Raw genomic sequence first — 14,106 nt, 5'->3', positions numbered from 1 at the left:
TGTAGAAAAATGCAGAAAAATTGTAGAAAATGCAGAAAACTTATATTTTTTTGTGTTAGGTATGGCCGGAGATACGCCAGCTCTACTTGACGGAGTCATAGACTCGTCGCACCGGTCCTTTCTTGCTGTGGTTCAGCGCGTGAAACTTAACGTGTTGCGTCCACGTCCACCAGCGGAGTTTATTCCTGTTGAGCCACGATGGGTGCCCAGGTGATATGTCGTCGGATTATGTTTTTAAAAATACGTTTGTTTCGTATACGTTTCGTACATAATGTACTTACATTTGATCGTTTTATTTTTCAGGTTGAGTGAGGCTGGTCTTCTTACTATAGGTCGTCTTGCTGAGAGTGGTTTAGTACAGCTGGACAGGTCCCTACTGACGGCTCTAGTTGATAGATGGAGGCCTGAGACAAACACCTTCCACCTCCCTTGTGGGGAGATGACACCGACCCTACAGGACATTGCGATGCTGCTGGGTCTTCCTATCAGTGGGGATGCCGTAGGGCCTCGTGTCGTCCCGCCTACGTGGTTGGACGATCTAGAAGAGCGTTTTGCAAATATTGACATCGCGATTGATGTAGAAGAGCACCCAAAAGCAACAGGCCCTGCCAAGGCATGGATCCTCCAGTTCCAGGTACATACCTTGTTATGGAACGATTAATGTTAGAGTTATGCTTTTTACTAGTGCAGTTATGGTTTTATTTTATAATTGATCTCGTACTCATAAATGTTCATCTTTTCTATGCAGTCCGACAATTTGGCACATGATGCTGATGATGATAGCGTCACTCGATCTCTTGAGGCATACCTGTTGTGGTTGTTTGGATACATAATGTTCAACAACTCACACGGGGCCTATGTGGATAGGGTGCTTGTGCCTTACGCACTGGAGATCGCAGAGGCAGCTGTGGAGGAAATGCCTCAATACAGTTGGGGTGCAGCGGTACTTGCAGCCACGTACCGTGGCCTCTGCAAGGCATCGGTGCAAAATAAGCACAATGCAATTCTTACAGGATGTCCAATTCTGCTACAGCTTTGGTCGTACGAGAGGATAGCAATTGTCGCCCGCTTGTCGACCACTCACCGTATGAGCTGGATATGTACGGTGACACTAAGGACGATAGGCCCACCATGGGGACTCTCTGGTACGCTCGTCAGGTACGGAAATAACTGCCACTCGTACTATTCTGTTGCCAATTATGTTGCTTTGTTTTACCTTCTTTGTATTTCTTATTTGTACATATTATTATTAATGTTGTGCAGAAGAGGTGGGCCCACGTACAGTCTCGTCGGGCCTATCCTGATTTTGTTGCTGATTTTGATCGGTTGACACCTGAAGACGTCGTGTGGGAGCCCTATTCGGAGTTGGCTATAAACACTCGTGCACCGATCGGGATATCTTCGGTTTGCTTTCAGGACCAGGCCTTATGGATGACAACTACAGCGTTGGTGTACGACGTTTACATTGAGGCTCACTGCCCGGACAGAGTTAGGAGACAGTTCGGTCAAAGGCAGTTGTATCCTGTGCCGTCAGCATTGGATCGGGTCGAACGCCATGACCACAGGTAACAATTCATATATTAACTAATCATATTTGACTAAATTATTTTCAATATTTAGTTTATCGAGGACTGGGCAACCCTTCTCCAACATGTGGGTGACAAGGCTGCAGTCTTGGGTCGACGGCTGGGACCAGGCAGAGGAGAACGTGGCGCTTGCGACCCCTACACACACGGAGGCTTCGTACAGGGCGTACCTGAGCTGGTACCAGCCTCAGACTCGTTGCCGCTTGATATATGCTGACATGCAACCACAGCCGCATGTTGCGACAGCACAGGATGGGTACGCACGACATAGGGTGAGTCAAAATTATCATCACTTTTCAAATACTTTGGATTACAGTGTTAATGCCTTTTTTTTCTTGCTTGCAGTTTGAAATGTGCAGGTTGATGGACTTAGATGCCAGGGCGAATTTGATGAGGATTCGAGGGGGATCTATGATGGATAGGAATGAGCAAGAGTCGGCCTGGACCCGAGTTTCCCAAAGAGCCCATTCCATGCTTGAAGCCTTTGGTAGCCGGACATCGTACGATGACTCGTACGGTTCGTCTCAAGCCTCGACCTCGTTTCCTTGTGGTCCCACACAGCAGCAGTCTTCCCAAGCACCTTATTGGTCTCAGCAGCATTATCCAGGTACGTGAGGATACTTACTAACTTCCTACTTTGAAGCCAATAATTAATTCTCAGTCCATACAGGTGATGCACACCCACCTTACCAACCTCACGGAGGAACTCAGTTTAGTACCATGGCACCAGCTGCAGGGATGTCATTTCAACCAACACAGGCACCACCACGACCTTTCGGTAAACATATAGTTAATATCTTAATTTCAATTAATTGTGGTATGAAGTCTAATTCCTTTTGTATTTACATATAGGATCACAACAGGGGTATGATGCTGGACCTTCTTCGTATTACCCTACGGCGACAGCAGAAGGAACGCAAGGTAAATACCTAATCTGTAGCCCAAATTTATCATGTGCTTCTTATCTCTATGAATATTTTAAATAATTTGAACGGTTTACAGGATCGCACCACCAGCTTCCTGATATGGTGTAAGGATCGATGGACCAAGAGGGGGGTGAATTGGGCCTTTTTCAATTTCTAAAACAAGGTAAAGCAACCTTAACCTATGCAATGCTAGTAGGGCACCAATTCACCAACCGAATAACTAAGCTACCTTCACAAGCTAAGAGAGATAAAACAAAGTAAAGCCTAGCAAGGTAGAGCTAAGTTATGATCTCTAAGTCAAGCACATGAGTAAATTGCATGAAAGAAAATGCTTGAATAAAGAGAGTGGACAAGAGACGACCGGATTTTTTCCCGTGGTATCGATGTGTTGGCACACACCCCTAATCCACGTTGTGACACTCACAAAGAGTATTGTCACCTCCCAAGTCACCGAGACGAGGGCGCTCACTAAGAGTCTCCGTTCACCATCCCGGCGTGGTGGAGATCAAGCCACGTACAATCTTCTTCTCCGGGCTCCCACAATCCTTGGCAAGCTCCGCGAGAAACACCTTGATCACCAAGATCGCCTAGGTGATGCCAATCACCAAGAGTAACAAGTTAAGGCCTTCACTTGAGCAAGAACCGATCACCAAGAACGGAAGCACACTAGCTTCTCTCTACTCAAGTCCTTAATCTTGCTTCTTGATTGATTGAATGCACAAGTATGTGAATGATGAAGCTCAAGGTGGCTCTTGACTATGGTATGAGTGTATGGATGTTGCCTGGTGTCAAGAGTGGGCGAAATGACCCATTGGAGGGGTATATATAGGCAGCTCACACAAATAGAGCCGTTGGAGAAAAGCTGCCAGAAAACTGCGTAGCGCCGGTTAATCCGACGTCCCTCCATTTGTCATCGTCGGTTTAACCGGTGAATGTAAACTGCCTCTTCTGAAAACTAGCCGTTACAACTTGGGTAGATTGACCGACGTATCATCGGTTTAACCGGTGAGTGTAGTTGTCCACTGATCAACTGAAAAACCAAGTCTCTGGACAACTGCACCGACGTTAACTCAAACCTATCGTCGGTTTAACCGGTGAGTACAACTTTTGAAATCCACTGAAAAACCATCTCACTGGTCAATTGCACCGACGTCTTGATTCAAACAGCGTCGGTTAATCCGGTGAATAGAACTTGAATTGCCTTGGAAAAACTAACTCTGGACTAATACACCGACGTTAAATTCAAACACGTCGGTTTAACCGGTGTATTGAATTTGTCCAGATTCTGCTGACTTCGTTTAACCGACGTATAGAAAATTGAGAGCGTCGGTTAAACCGGTGTATAGACTTTTTCTGATTTTGTCTTTTCTGATTTGAGTCTTGAATGAAATCCAAATATTCTTGAGATATAGTTTGAGAACCACTTATTTGAACTTCTAGAAACCTGAGTGACCATAGTGTGCATCCATTTTCAAATGACCATGTCCATGCTCAAGTTACTAAGCCTTAACCCCTCTTAATAGTGCGATCACTACAAAACTATAAAACCTATACTAACCTAAGTGTCCTTCTCAACCTTGTGACACTTAGGACTAGAAAGATCCTTAGCTTTGACATATATAAGTTGAAAAACCGAGATCGCCTTTTAGAATGACCGAAATTGAGGGGCCTCTTTTGACATATGACCAAATGAGCGATAATGATCTATTAAGCTGCACAAACTCATTAGTCACAATAATGGTTGTCATTAATCACCGAAACATACCTTGAGGGCCTAGATGCTTACAATCTCCCCCTTTTTGGTAATTGATGACAACACAAACATAAATAACGAGAGAGCGAGAAAGATAAAACAGGATAAACACAAGCAAAACTCGAAAGCAGGACCAAAGAGCTCAACGGCTCAAACGAAATCCATAGATATGTCTCAAAGAACGGCATACTCAAGCGACAAATGTACATATCCATGGATTAACACCAAATATGATACAAAGAATCAAAGTCCTGATAACTACGAGCTCTCTCTAGCTCTACCCTCCCCCTAACTCTGGTGCTCCCCCTAACACCTCTCCCCCTTTGGCATCAAAGCACCAAAAGGCGAGCTACGGGTCGTGCTGTCATGGTACGGCGAGGAAGCGGTCCGGGTCGTCGTCGTCGGACGGAGAACTCTCACCCTCGGTGACAGACGGAATCTGCTGGTCTGGGTCTGAGCTCACTGGGGGAGTGACTGTCGTGGAGGCTCTCGTGCTGGCACTGCCTGGTAGAGGATCCGTAGAAGTCGTAACCGGGTCAGCAGAAGAAGTATCAATATCTGAAGAAGTGACCGCTGAGGCTGCCGGCTGCGTCGACTGTGGAAGCAGGGACTCCTCTACTGCTCCTCCCCCTGAAGGTGCTGCCTGAAGTGAGGAAGGGAGGGCGACCGACTGAACCGCTGACGGTGAGTCCTGAAAGAGTGTGGTCGCTGGCAGTGGTGAAAAGAGCGGACGACCGGCAGACCCAAAGAGTGCGGACATCGTGAACGTGGTCTCCGGTGTCGCTGTAGTAGCTGGGGCTGCAGTAGGGGCTGGAGGCGGAGGAGCTGGTGTGACTGCTAGCTGAGGTGCTCCTACACCCTGAAGTCCGGGCTGCTGCTGCTGCTGTGGGGCGAGTCCGGTGTGAGAGTAAAGCTGGGAGATCATCCCGAACATCGCCATCATGCCCTGCTGCATCTGCTGGAACTGAGCGTCTGTCCTCTGTGAAACTCTATCAATGAGGCCGACAAAACGCTCCTCTGTCGCTGCACGCTCTCAGGCTGCCTCTCTCTGAATAGCAGCAATCTGAGCCTCATGGGCTCTCCTGGCCTCCTCCTGAGCAAGTCTGTCCTCCCTCTGCTGGGTCACGAGCTGCTGTAGTAGTGAAGTGAGCTCGGACGGCTGAGTCACCTGAGACTCAGAGACTGTAGCAGCTGCTGAAGTCGGAGGAGCTGGCTCTCCTGAACCTCCTGCCTCGTGATCGTGACTGGCTGGGGCAGCTGAAGGAAAGTACTCAACGTCGTCGGAGGAGTCTGACTCAAGCTCAGACCAGTGAATCTCATCATCTCCCCCGGGAAGCTGTGCCTCTGCTGCTAGGAGTGCCTCATCCTCCTCTGCCACTCGTGCCTGAACCTCCGGTGACAGTCGAGCCATCGCTGCTCTATCTGCGTGTCTGCCCCTCCTCCTGTCCTGTGGAGCTGTGGGTCGGTAGACAGGGAACCTGGGAGCCTCGTCGTGACGGTAAGGGGCGCTGATGGGTGACTCTGCTGGCACTATCATAGAGCATATGTAACTGATCCAGTGCGCATAGGGAAACTGTCGCACCACACCCATCCCATCAGTGATCACATCCTCGATCTCAGCCAGAATAAAGTCAACTATATCAAATGGCTCGTGAGTGAGGATGTGTAGGAGCAAGAGCTGCTGCAAACCTGTGAACCCCTCTGGGTAGCCACTCCTCGGTAACAGAGTCCTCCGGAGTGCCATGTGAACAGCGTAAGCCTCTGGGGTCAGCAAGCTCGGCACTCTGGCGTAAGAGGCTGGGAACGGCTGGCGGAAGCACTGAGTGATCGCCTCGTGGGAAGGAGCAATCCCGCCAACCATCGCCCTGCGGGGTGGATCTGAGTCCCCGTAAACCCTCTCGTGCAGCGAGACGTCGACCAGGTCAACTCCAAGTATACCAGCAATGGTCGCCCTCGATAAACCAAAGTCCTGCCCTCCAAACATGAAGTGCACGGCTCTGCGCTCGGGGGCTATCCAAGCTGTAGCGTAGAACACTCTGACCCAGTCCTCGATATAACGGTTCTGCTCCATCTCTAGCAGCCTGGGCAGTCCTCTGAAGTGAGCGAAGTGTGCTCTCACATCTGCTCCCCCTGCGGCTGCGGCGTGGAAGGCGTGGAGCACGGTGGTGCTTGGAGCACGGAGGCGCGCACGGCTGGCGTGATGGCGGCGCGGGCGCGGGTGAGGAGCGGCGCAGGGTGGGCGCACGGGCGGAGTGCGCGCGGCGGTGTCGTAGGCTGCGCGTGGGTCGGCGACGGCGGCGTGCAGGCGAGCGCGGGAGTGGCGGCGGCTGCGTAGGCAAGCGGCGGCGCGAGGTCGAGGGCAAGCGGCGGCGCGGAGGGAAGGCGGCGGCGCGATGTGATTGAGTCGGGCGGCGGCGGCGTGAAGGAAGAAGGGAAACAAGGGCCGGTCAGCGCGGGCAAGAGACATATATGACAGGTGGGCCCGCGATTTTTCTTAACGCCGGTCGATCCGACGCCTAGGGTTTGAGCGCCGGTTGATTGCGTCGGTGTAGTTCACCCGAGACTCTACCAGATCTGTTTTTGAACGCCGGTTGAACCGATGATACCAAAAGTGAACTCGTCGGTTGATTGATCAAAACGCAGGTTGATTGCTTGATCTAATATGCATTTATGATCACCGGTTGATCCGATGCTCTGACTTTTGTATACGTCGGTTGAATGCCTGAAACTGCCTGAGCTGAGACCCAACTTTAGTAACGCCGGTTAAACCGATGGGTATAGATCCTTTGAACGTCGGTTTAACCGGTGAAGGCAAAAACCCCACACTCAGCTCACTCTTCTATGCTAAGTGCAATAAACTTATAAGATTCAAATAAACTCAAGTTAATGGACTTGCATAGGCGACTTTACCCCTCAAAATAAATATGATAGCACACTTGCTTAAATAAATTTCTTTTTAAACACAAGGAAAAGCCGCAAGAGAGACAAAACGCCAAATAAAATGTATGAGCCATGTCATAGGAATATTGAAGATAGAAAACTTCAAACTCATCATGACATTGCTCACTAGGCAATAACGCACCTAACACTTTGCTCTTTTCACTTTTCACGAATTAAGATCTTGTATTTGAAAACAAGTCTCATTTTTCATCAAGTGATCTCCTTTGTGACCCTTACGCATGCAATGATGATGCAAACTACAACCACATGCGAAAGTAAAATAAACATGAAGTGCACATCTATATGACAAGAAATTAAGATCTACTTGTCAAGTTTGAACCCACGGGAAGCTTCTTCATGATGAGCCTTTCTACAAGCCTAGAGGAAAACAAGTGGACCACCACCTCTAGCTAAACCCTTGCTCATCACTATCTTACCATGGTTAGACAAGTGTCCTATATGTATGCATTTTTCTATATGACATGGCAACTTACATGACGTTTGCCGCATCTAACACATTAAGCTCATTCCTTAGCCTAACAAAGGTACTCTCGTCTAATGGTTTTGTGAAGATATCCGCCAATTGCTCCTCGGATCTCACACCTTGAAGAGATATGTCTCCTTTGGCTTCGTGATCACGCAAAAAGTGATGGCGAATATCAATGTGCTCTGTGCGAGAGTGTTGAACCGGATTCTTGGCAATTTTTACGGCACTTTCATTGTCACAAAGGAGTGGGATCCTATCTAGTTTCACACCAAACTCCAAAAGGGTTTGCTTCATATATAGGATTTGGGCACAACATGCACCGGCCGCTATATATTCCGCTTCCGCGGTGGACAAAGCCACGGAATTTTGCTTCTTACTTGACCAAGAAACTAGAGAACGCCCAAGCAAGTGGCAACCCCCGGAGGTACTCTTGCGATCCACACGGCTTCCGGCAAAATCCGAATCCGAGTATCCCAAGAGATCTAAACTAGCGCCTTTGGGGTACCACAAGCCTATGCTAGGAGTGTGCTTGAGATACCGAAGGATCCTATTCACAGCCGAAAGGTGTGACTCCTTTGGGTTAGCTTGAAAGCGGGCACACAAGCACACACTAAACATTATATCGGGCCTAGATGCGGTAAGGTAAAGCAAAGACCCTATCATAGAACGATAGAGGGATTGATCAACCGGTTTACCGTCCACATCCAAGTCGAGATGCCCATTAGTTGCCATGGGTGTCTTGATTGGCTTGCACTCATCCATCTTGAACTTCTTCAAGATATCTTTAGTATACTTTTCTTGATGGATGAATGTCCCTTCCTTCATTTGTTTGACTTGAAAACCAAGGAAGAAGGTCAATTCGCCAATCATGGACATCTCGAATTCCCTAGACATCATGGTAGCAAACTCATGGCTTAGTAAATCATTAGTTGAGCCAAAGATAATATCGTCAACATAAATTTGACAAATGAAAAGATCCCCGTTGACGTCTTTTGTGAACAACGTGGTGTCCACCCTCCCGATCTTGAAGCCTTGCATGATTAGGAAGTCACGAAGCCTCTCATACCAAGCCCTTGGAGCTTGTTTGAGCCCATAGAGTGCCTTGTGCAACCTATAAACATGGTTAGGATTCCTCGGATCTTCAAACCCGGGAGGTTGCTCAACATAAACAAGTTCGTTAATAACGCCATTTAAGAATGCACTTTTCACATCCATTTGATACAACTTAATGTTATGATGTGAAGAGTAAGCAAGAAGGATACATATAGCTTCAAGTCTTGCGACCGGAGCAAAAGTTTCACCAAAATCCAAACCTTCGACTTGAGAAAACCCTTTTGCCACAAGTCTTGCTTTGTTGCGTATCACCACCCCATGTTCATCTTGCTTGTTTCGAAAGACCCACTTGGTGCCGATGATGTTCTTGTCTTTCGGAGGAGCTTCGAGGACCCAAACTTCATTACGGGTGAAGTTGTTCAACTCATCTTGCATGGCCATCACCCAATCCGAGTCCTCAAACGCTTCCTCTATGCTAGTGGGTTCAATACAAGAGACAAACGAGTGATATTCGCAAAATGAAGCATGTTTAGAGCGAGTTCTTACTCCCTTTGATGGACTACCAATGATTTGACCAATTGGATGATCCTTGGAGATGCGACCATGCTTCACTAGCGGTACTTGCGTGGATGCTTGTTGGGGTGGATCATGGGTGACTTGTGCTTGTGGTGGAACACTTTGCTCTTCTTGTTCTTGAACTTGGGGTGTTGGCGTTGGCACATCTTCTTGAGGTTGTGTATCATCTTTTTCTTGATCTTCATCCATTTGGGGCGCCGTGGAGGTGCTTGGTGTAGATGAGGAAGGTCCTCCCCCTTGATCATTGCCTTCATGCACCTCTTCCGGCTTGATATCCCCAATGGACATATTTTTCAAAGCTTCATCAATCTCCTCATCACCTACATTTTCATAGCCAACAACCTCCTCTTGGGAGCCATTAGATTCATCAAACTCCACATCACATATTTCTTCAACTAACCCGGAGGTTTGATTGAATACTCTATATGCTTTGGAGTTTGATGCATAACCAAGAAAGAAACCTTCATCACATCTACTTTCAAACTTACCGAGCCTTTTCTTCTTGTAGATGAAGCATTTGCAACCAAAGACTCGAAAGTATGATATATTTGGTTTCTTCCCGGTGATGAGCTCATATGGAGTTTTCTTGAGGAGTCGGTGAGGATATACTCGGTTGGATGCATGACACGCCGTGTTGATTGCTTCCGCCCAAAACTTCTCGGACGTGCCATGATCATCCAACATTGCTCTAGCTAGGGTGATGAGAGTCTTGTTCTTTCTTTCCACCACTCCATTTTGTTGAGGCGTGTAGGTGGCGGAAAACTCATGCTTGATGCCCTCTTCATCGCACCATTCTTCAATCTTCATATTTTTGAACTTGGTGCCGTTGTCACTCCGGATCTTCACAATTGGGGAGTTGTACTCCCTTTGAGCTCTTCTTGCAAAAGTCTTGAAGATCTCCGGAGTTTCACCCTTATCGCCTAGAAACATGACCCAAGTGTAACGTGAAAAATCATCAACAATTACTAGGCAATAGAGGTTACCACCAATGCTCTTGTATGTAGTTGGACCAAAGAGATCCATGTGGAGTAGCTCGAGCAGCTTGGAGGTTGACAACATTGTCTTAATGGGATGATGTGTTGCAACTTGCTTTCCGGCTTGACATGCTTTGCATAACTTGTTCTTGTCAAAAGTGACATCCTTCAAGCCGGTGATCATCCCTCTCTTGTGGGCTTTCTTGAGGTTGCTCATGCCAATATGAGCATTTCTTCTATGCCAAAGCCACCCAAGAGAAGACTTGGTGAAGAGGCATGTCATGGTGCTTGTTTGCTTTGAAGAGAAATCCACTAAATAGATGTTGCCATGCCTAAACCCCGTGAATACCAAAGACTTGTCTTTTACATGAGTTACTACAACACCATTCTTGTCAAAGGTACACGTTAGTCCAAGATCACACAATTGAGCAATAGAAATGAGATTAAAACTAAGTGCTTCTACAAACAAAACATTAGAAATAGATAAATCTTTAGAGATAGCTATTCTACCCAAACCTAAAACTTTTCCCCTTGAGTTATCACCATAGGTGACATGTTCATGATCGCCGGGGTCTTCAAGGGAGGTGAACATGCTATCATTGCCGGTCATGTGTTGAGAGCAACCGCTATCAAGTACCCAATGTTTTCCACCGGCTTTGTAGTTCACCTTAGTGTTACCTTTGGCCATGAGACACATTGGAGGTGGAGGTAGTGATGGTTCTTCATTTGTGAGGGCGATGGTGACTATGTCTTCTTCATCACTTGACTCTTCGCTTGATGAGACATCGGTCACCCACTCTTGTTTTTCCACCAAGAAGCTTCTCTTGGTGTGCCCTTTCTTCTTTGGGAAGAGCTTGGTCTTCTTGTCATGGCTCTTTTTCTTCCCAAGTCTCTTGTTTTTGTTTTTCCTTTCTTCTTCTTCATCATCGCTTGAATCATGGCGATGCTTGCTCTTGTTGTCCTTGTTTCTTTTGTCCGGCTTGGGGCAATTTGGACGGATGTGACCTTTTTCTCCACAATTGTAGCAAATTTTGTTCTTGACATCCATTGGCCGGAACATTCCCCTTTTTGAGTCAAAGTTGAAACCCTTCTTGTTGATCTTGTCATTCAAGCGGGTGAACTTTCTCATCATTAGAGCAAACTCTCCATCATCTTCAACATCGGATGAGCTTTCATGATGATCATCTTCTTCATTGCTTGAGCTCGAATCTTGCTTGATCAATTTGAGCTTGCAGGCTTTGTTTGCCTTGGTCTTTAGAGCAATTGATTTGCTTGAAGTTGGCTCTTCGGACATACCAAGGATACTCATCTCATGAGCGCGAATTTCTCCCACAAGTTCTCCTACTTCCATTGTGTCAAGATTCTACTTTTGAAGCATAGCATTGATGATGTTATACTTGGGCTTCGGGAGGAGCATGAGAATCTTGCGATTGATGGAGGCACTGTCAATTTTGGGTATTTCAAGTGCATTAATGTCCTTGACAATGACATTCAAGCGAGAGTACATATCATTGCAATTTTCATGAGCTAGCATTTTAAAAGAATCATACTTAGCTCTAAACAAGTGATATTTTTGCTCACGAACTTTAGTGGAGCCTTCATGAATTTCAATGAGCTCCTTCCAAATATCACTTGCTAAGTCCATGCCATTAACTCTAGCAAAGACTTCCTCACTAATGGCTTCGAAAATTGCATTTCTAGCCTTGGCATTCCATTTTAGTTGTTCGGTGGTGGGAGTTCCGGTGAACCCGGTCTTAGTGGCCAACCACACTTCGGGGGCAATCGCATCAAGATATGCAGCCATGCGAACTTTCCAATAAGCAAAGTTCTTGCCCTCGAAGTGTGGCGGCGAACCTCCCATCTTGGCCATAGCTCTAGGCGGTGAAGCCTAATGATACAAATGAGCATCGAGGCTCTGATACCAATTGTAAGGATCGATGGACCAAGAGGGGGGGTGAATTGGGCCTTTTTCAATTTCTAAAACAAGGTAAAGCAACCTTAACCTATGCAATGCTAGTAGGGCACCAATTCACCAACCGGATAACTAAGCTACCTTCACAAGCTAAGAGAGATAAAACAAAGTAAAGCCTAGTAAGGTAGAGCTAAGTTATGATCTCTAAGTCAAGCACATGAGTAAATTGCATGAAAGAAAATGCTTGAATAAAGAGAGTGGACAAGAGACGACCGGATTTTTTCCCGTGGTATCGATGTGTTGGCACACACCCCTAATCCACGTTGTGACACTCACAAAGAGTATTGTCACCTCCCAAGTCACCGAGACGAGGGCGCTCACTAAGAGTCTCCGTTCACCATCCCGGCGTGGTGGAGATCAAGCCACGTACAATCTTCTTCTCCGGGCTCCCACAATCCTTGGCAAGCTCCGCGAGAAACACCTCGATCACCAAGATCGCCTAGGTGATGCCAATCACCAAGAGTAACAAGCTAAGGCCTTCACTTGAGCAAGAACCGATCACCAAGAACGGAAGCACACTAGCTTCTCTCTACTCAAATCCTTAATCTTGCTTCTTGATTGATTGAATGCACAAGTATGTGAATGATGAAGCTCAAGGTGGCTCTTGACTATGGTATGAGTGTATGGATGTTGCCTGGTGTCAAGAGTGGGCGAAATGACCCATTGGAGGGGTATATATAGGCAGCTCACACAAATAGAGCCGTTGGAGAAAAGCTGCCAGAAAACTGCGTAGCGCCGGTTAATCCGACGTCCCTCCATTTGTCATCGTCGGTTTAACCGGTGAATGTAAACTGCCTCTTCTGAAAACTAGCCGTTACAACTTGGGCAGATTGACCGACGTATCATCGGTTTAACCGGTGAGTGTAGTTGTCCACTGATCAACTGAAAAACCAAGTCTCTGGACAACTGCACCGACGTTAACTCAAACCTATCGTCGGTTTAACCGGTGAGTACAACTTTTGAAATCCACTGAAAAACCATCTCACTGGTCAATTGCACCGACGTCTTGATTCAAACAGCGTCGGTTAATCCGGTGAATAGAACTTGAATTGCCCTGGAAAAACCAACTCTGGACTAATGCACCGACGTTAAATTCAAACACGTCGGTTTAACCGGTGTATTGAATTTGTCCAGATTCTCCTGACTTCGTTTAACCGACGTATAGAAAATTGAGAGCGTCGGTTAAACCGGTGTATAGACTTTTTCTGATTTTGTCTTTTCTGATTTGAGTCTTAAATGAAATCCAAATATTCTTGAGATATAGTTTGAGAACCACTTATTTGAACTTCTAGAAACCTGAGTGACCATAGTGTGCATCCATTTTCAAATGACCATGTCCATACTCAAGTTACTAAGCTTTAACCCCTCTTAATAGTGCGATCACTACAAAACTATAAAACCTATACTAACCTAAGTGTCCTTCTCAACCTTGTGACACTTAGGACTAGAAAGATCCTTAGCTTTGACATATATAAGTTGAAAAACCGAGATCGCCTTTTAGAATGACCGAAATTGAGGGGCCTCTTTTGACATATGACCAAATGAGCGATAATGATCTATTAAGCTGCATAAACTCATTAGTCACAATAATGGTTGTCATTAATCACCGAAACATACCTTGAGGGCCTAGATGCTTACATATGGGTCATTCCTCGTATCCACCACCACCAGGTACGTATGATGAATATATATCAAAATATATGACTTATAAGACGATATTAAGATATCTTAATTGCTACTGTATAGGGCCCACACAGGATACCTTTGAGGCGAACTTCGAAGATTGGAGTCGGTTATTTTCTACACCTAACCCGCAGGCCGATATTACCTTCCAGACAC

General features: G+C 46.5%; 1 long non-coding RNA gene across 1 annotated transcript; it reads left to right on the top strand.

The window, feature by feature from the left end:
* The first annotated feature begins 157 nt into the window (after nucleotides 1–157).
* On the top strand, nucleotides 158–684 carry LOC120657973. The gene is made up of 2 exons (XR_005668466.1): nucleotides 158–210; nucleotides 304–684. It is a non-coding gene; the product is annotated as an uncharacterized LOC120657973 (long non-coding RNA).
* Nucleotides 685–14,106: the final 13,422 nt, after the last annotated feature.

The sequence above is a fragment of the Panicum virgatum genome, chromosome 1K, assembly GCF_016808335.1.
Source record: "Panicum virgatum strain AP13 chromosome 1K, P.virgatum_v5, whole genome shotgun sequence".
In the NCBI taxonomy this organism is placed as follows: domain Eukaryota; kingdom Viridiplantae; phylum Streptophyta; class Magnoliopsida; order Poales; family Poaceae; genus Panicum; species Panicum virgatum.
The sequence above is the reverse complement of the archived record's forward strand: the minus strand, read 5'-3'. Positions and strand labels throughout refer to the sequence as shown.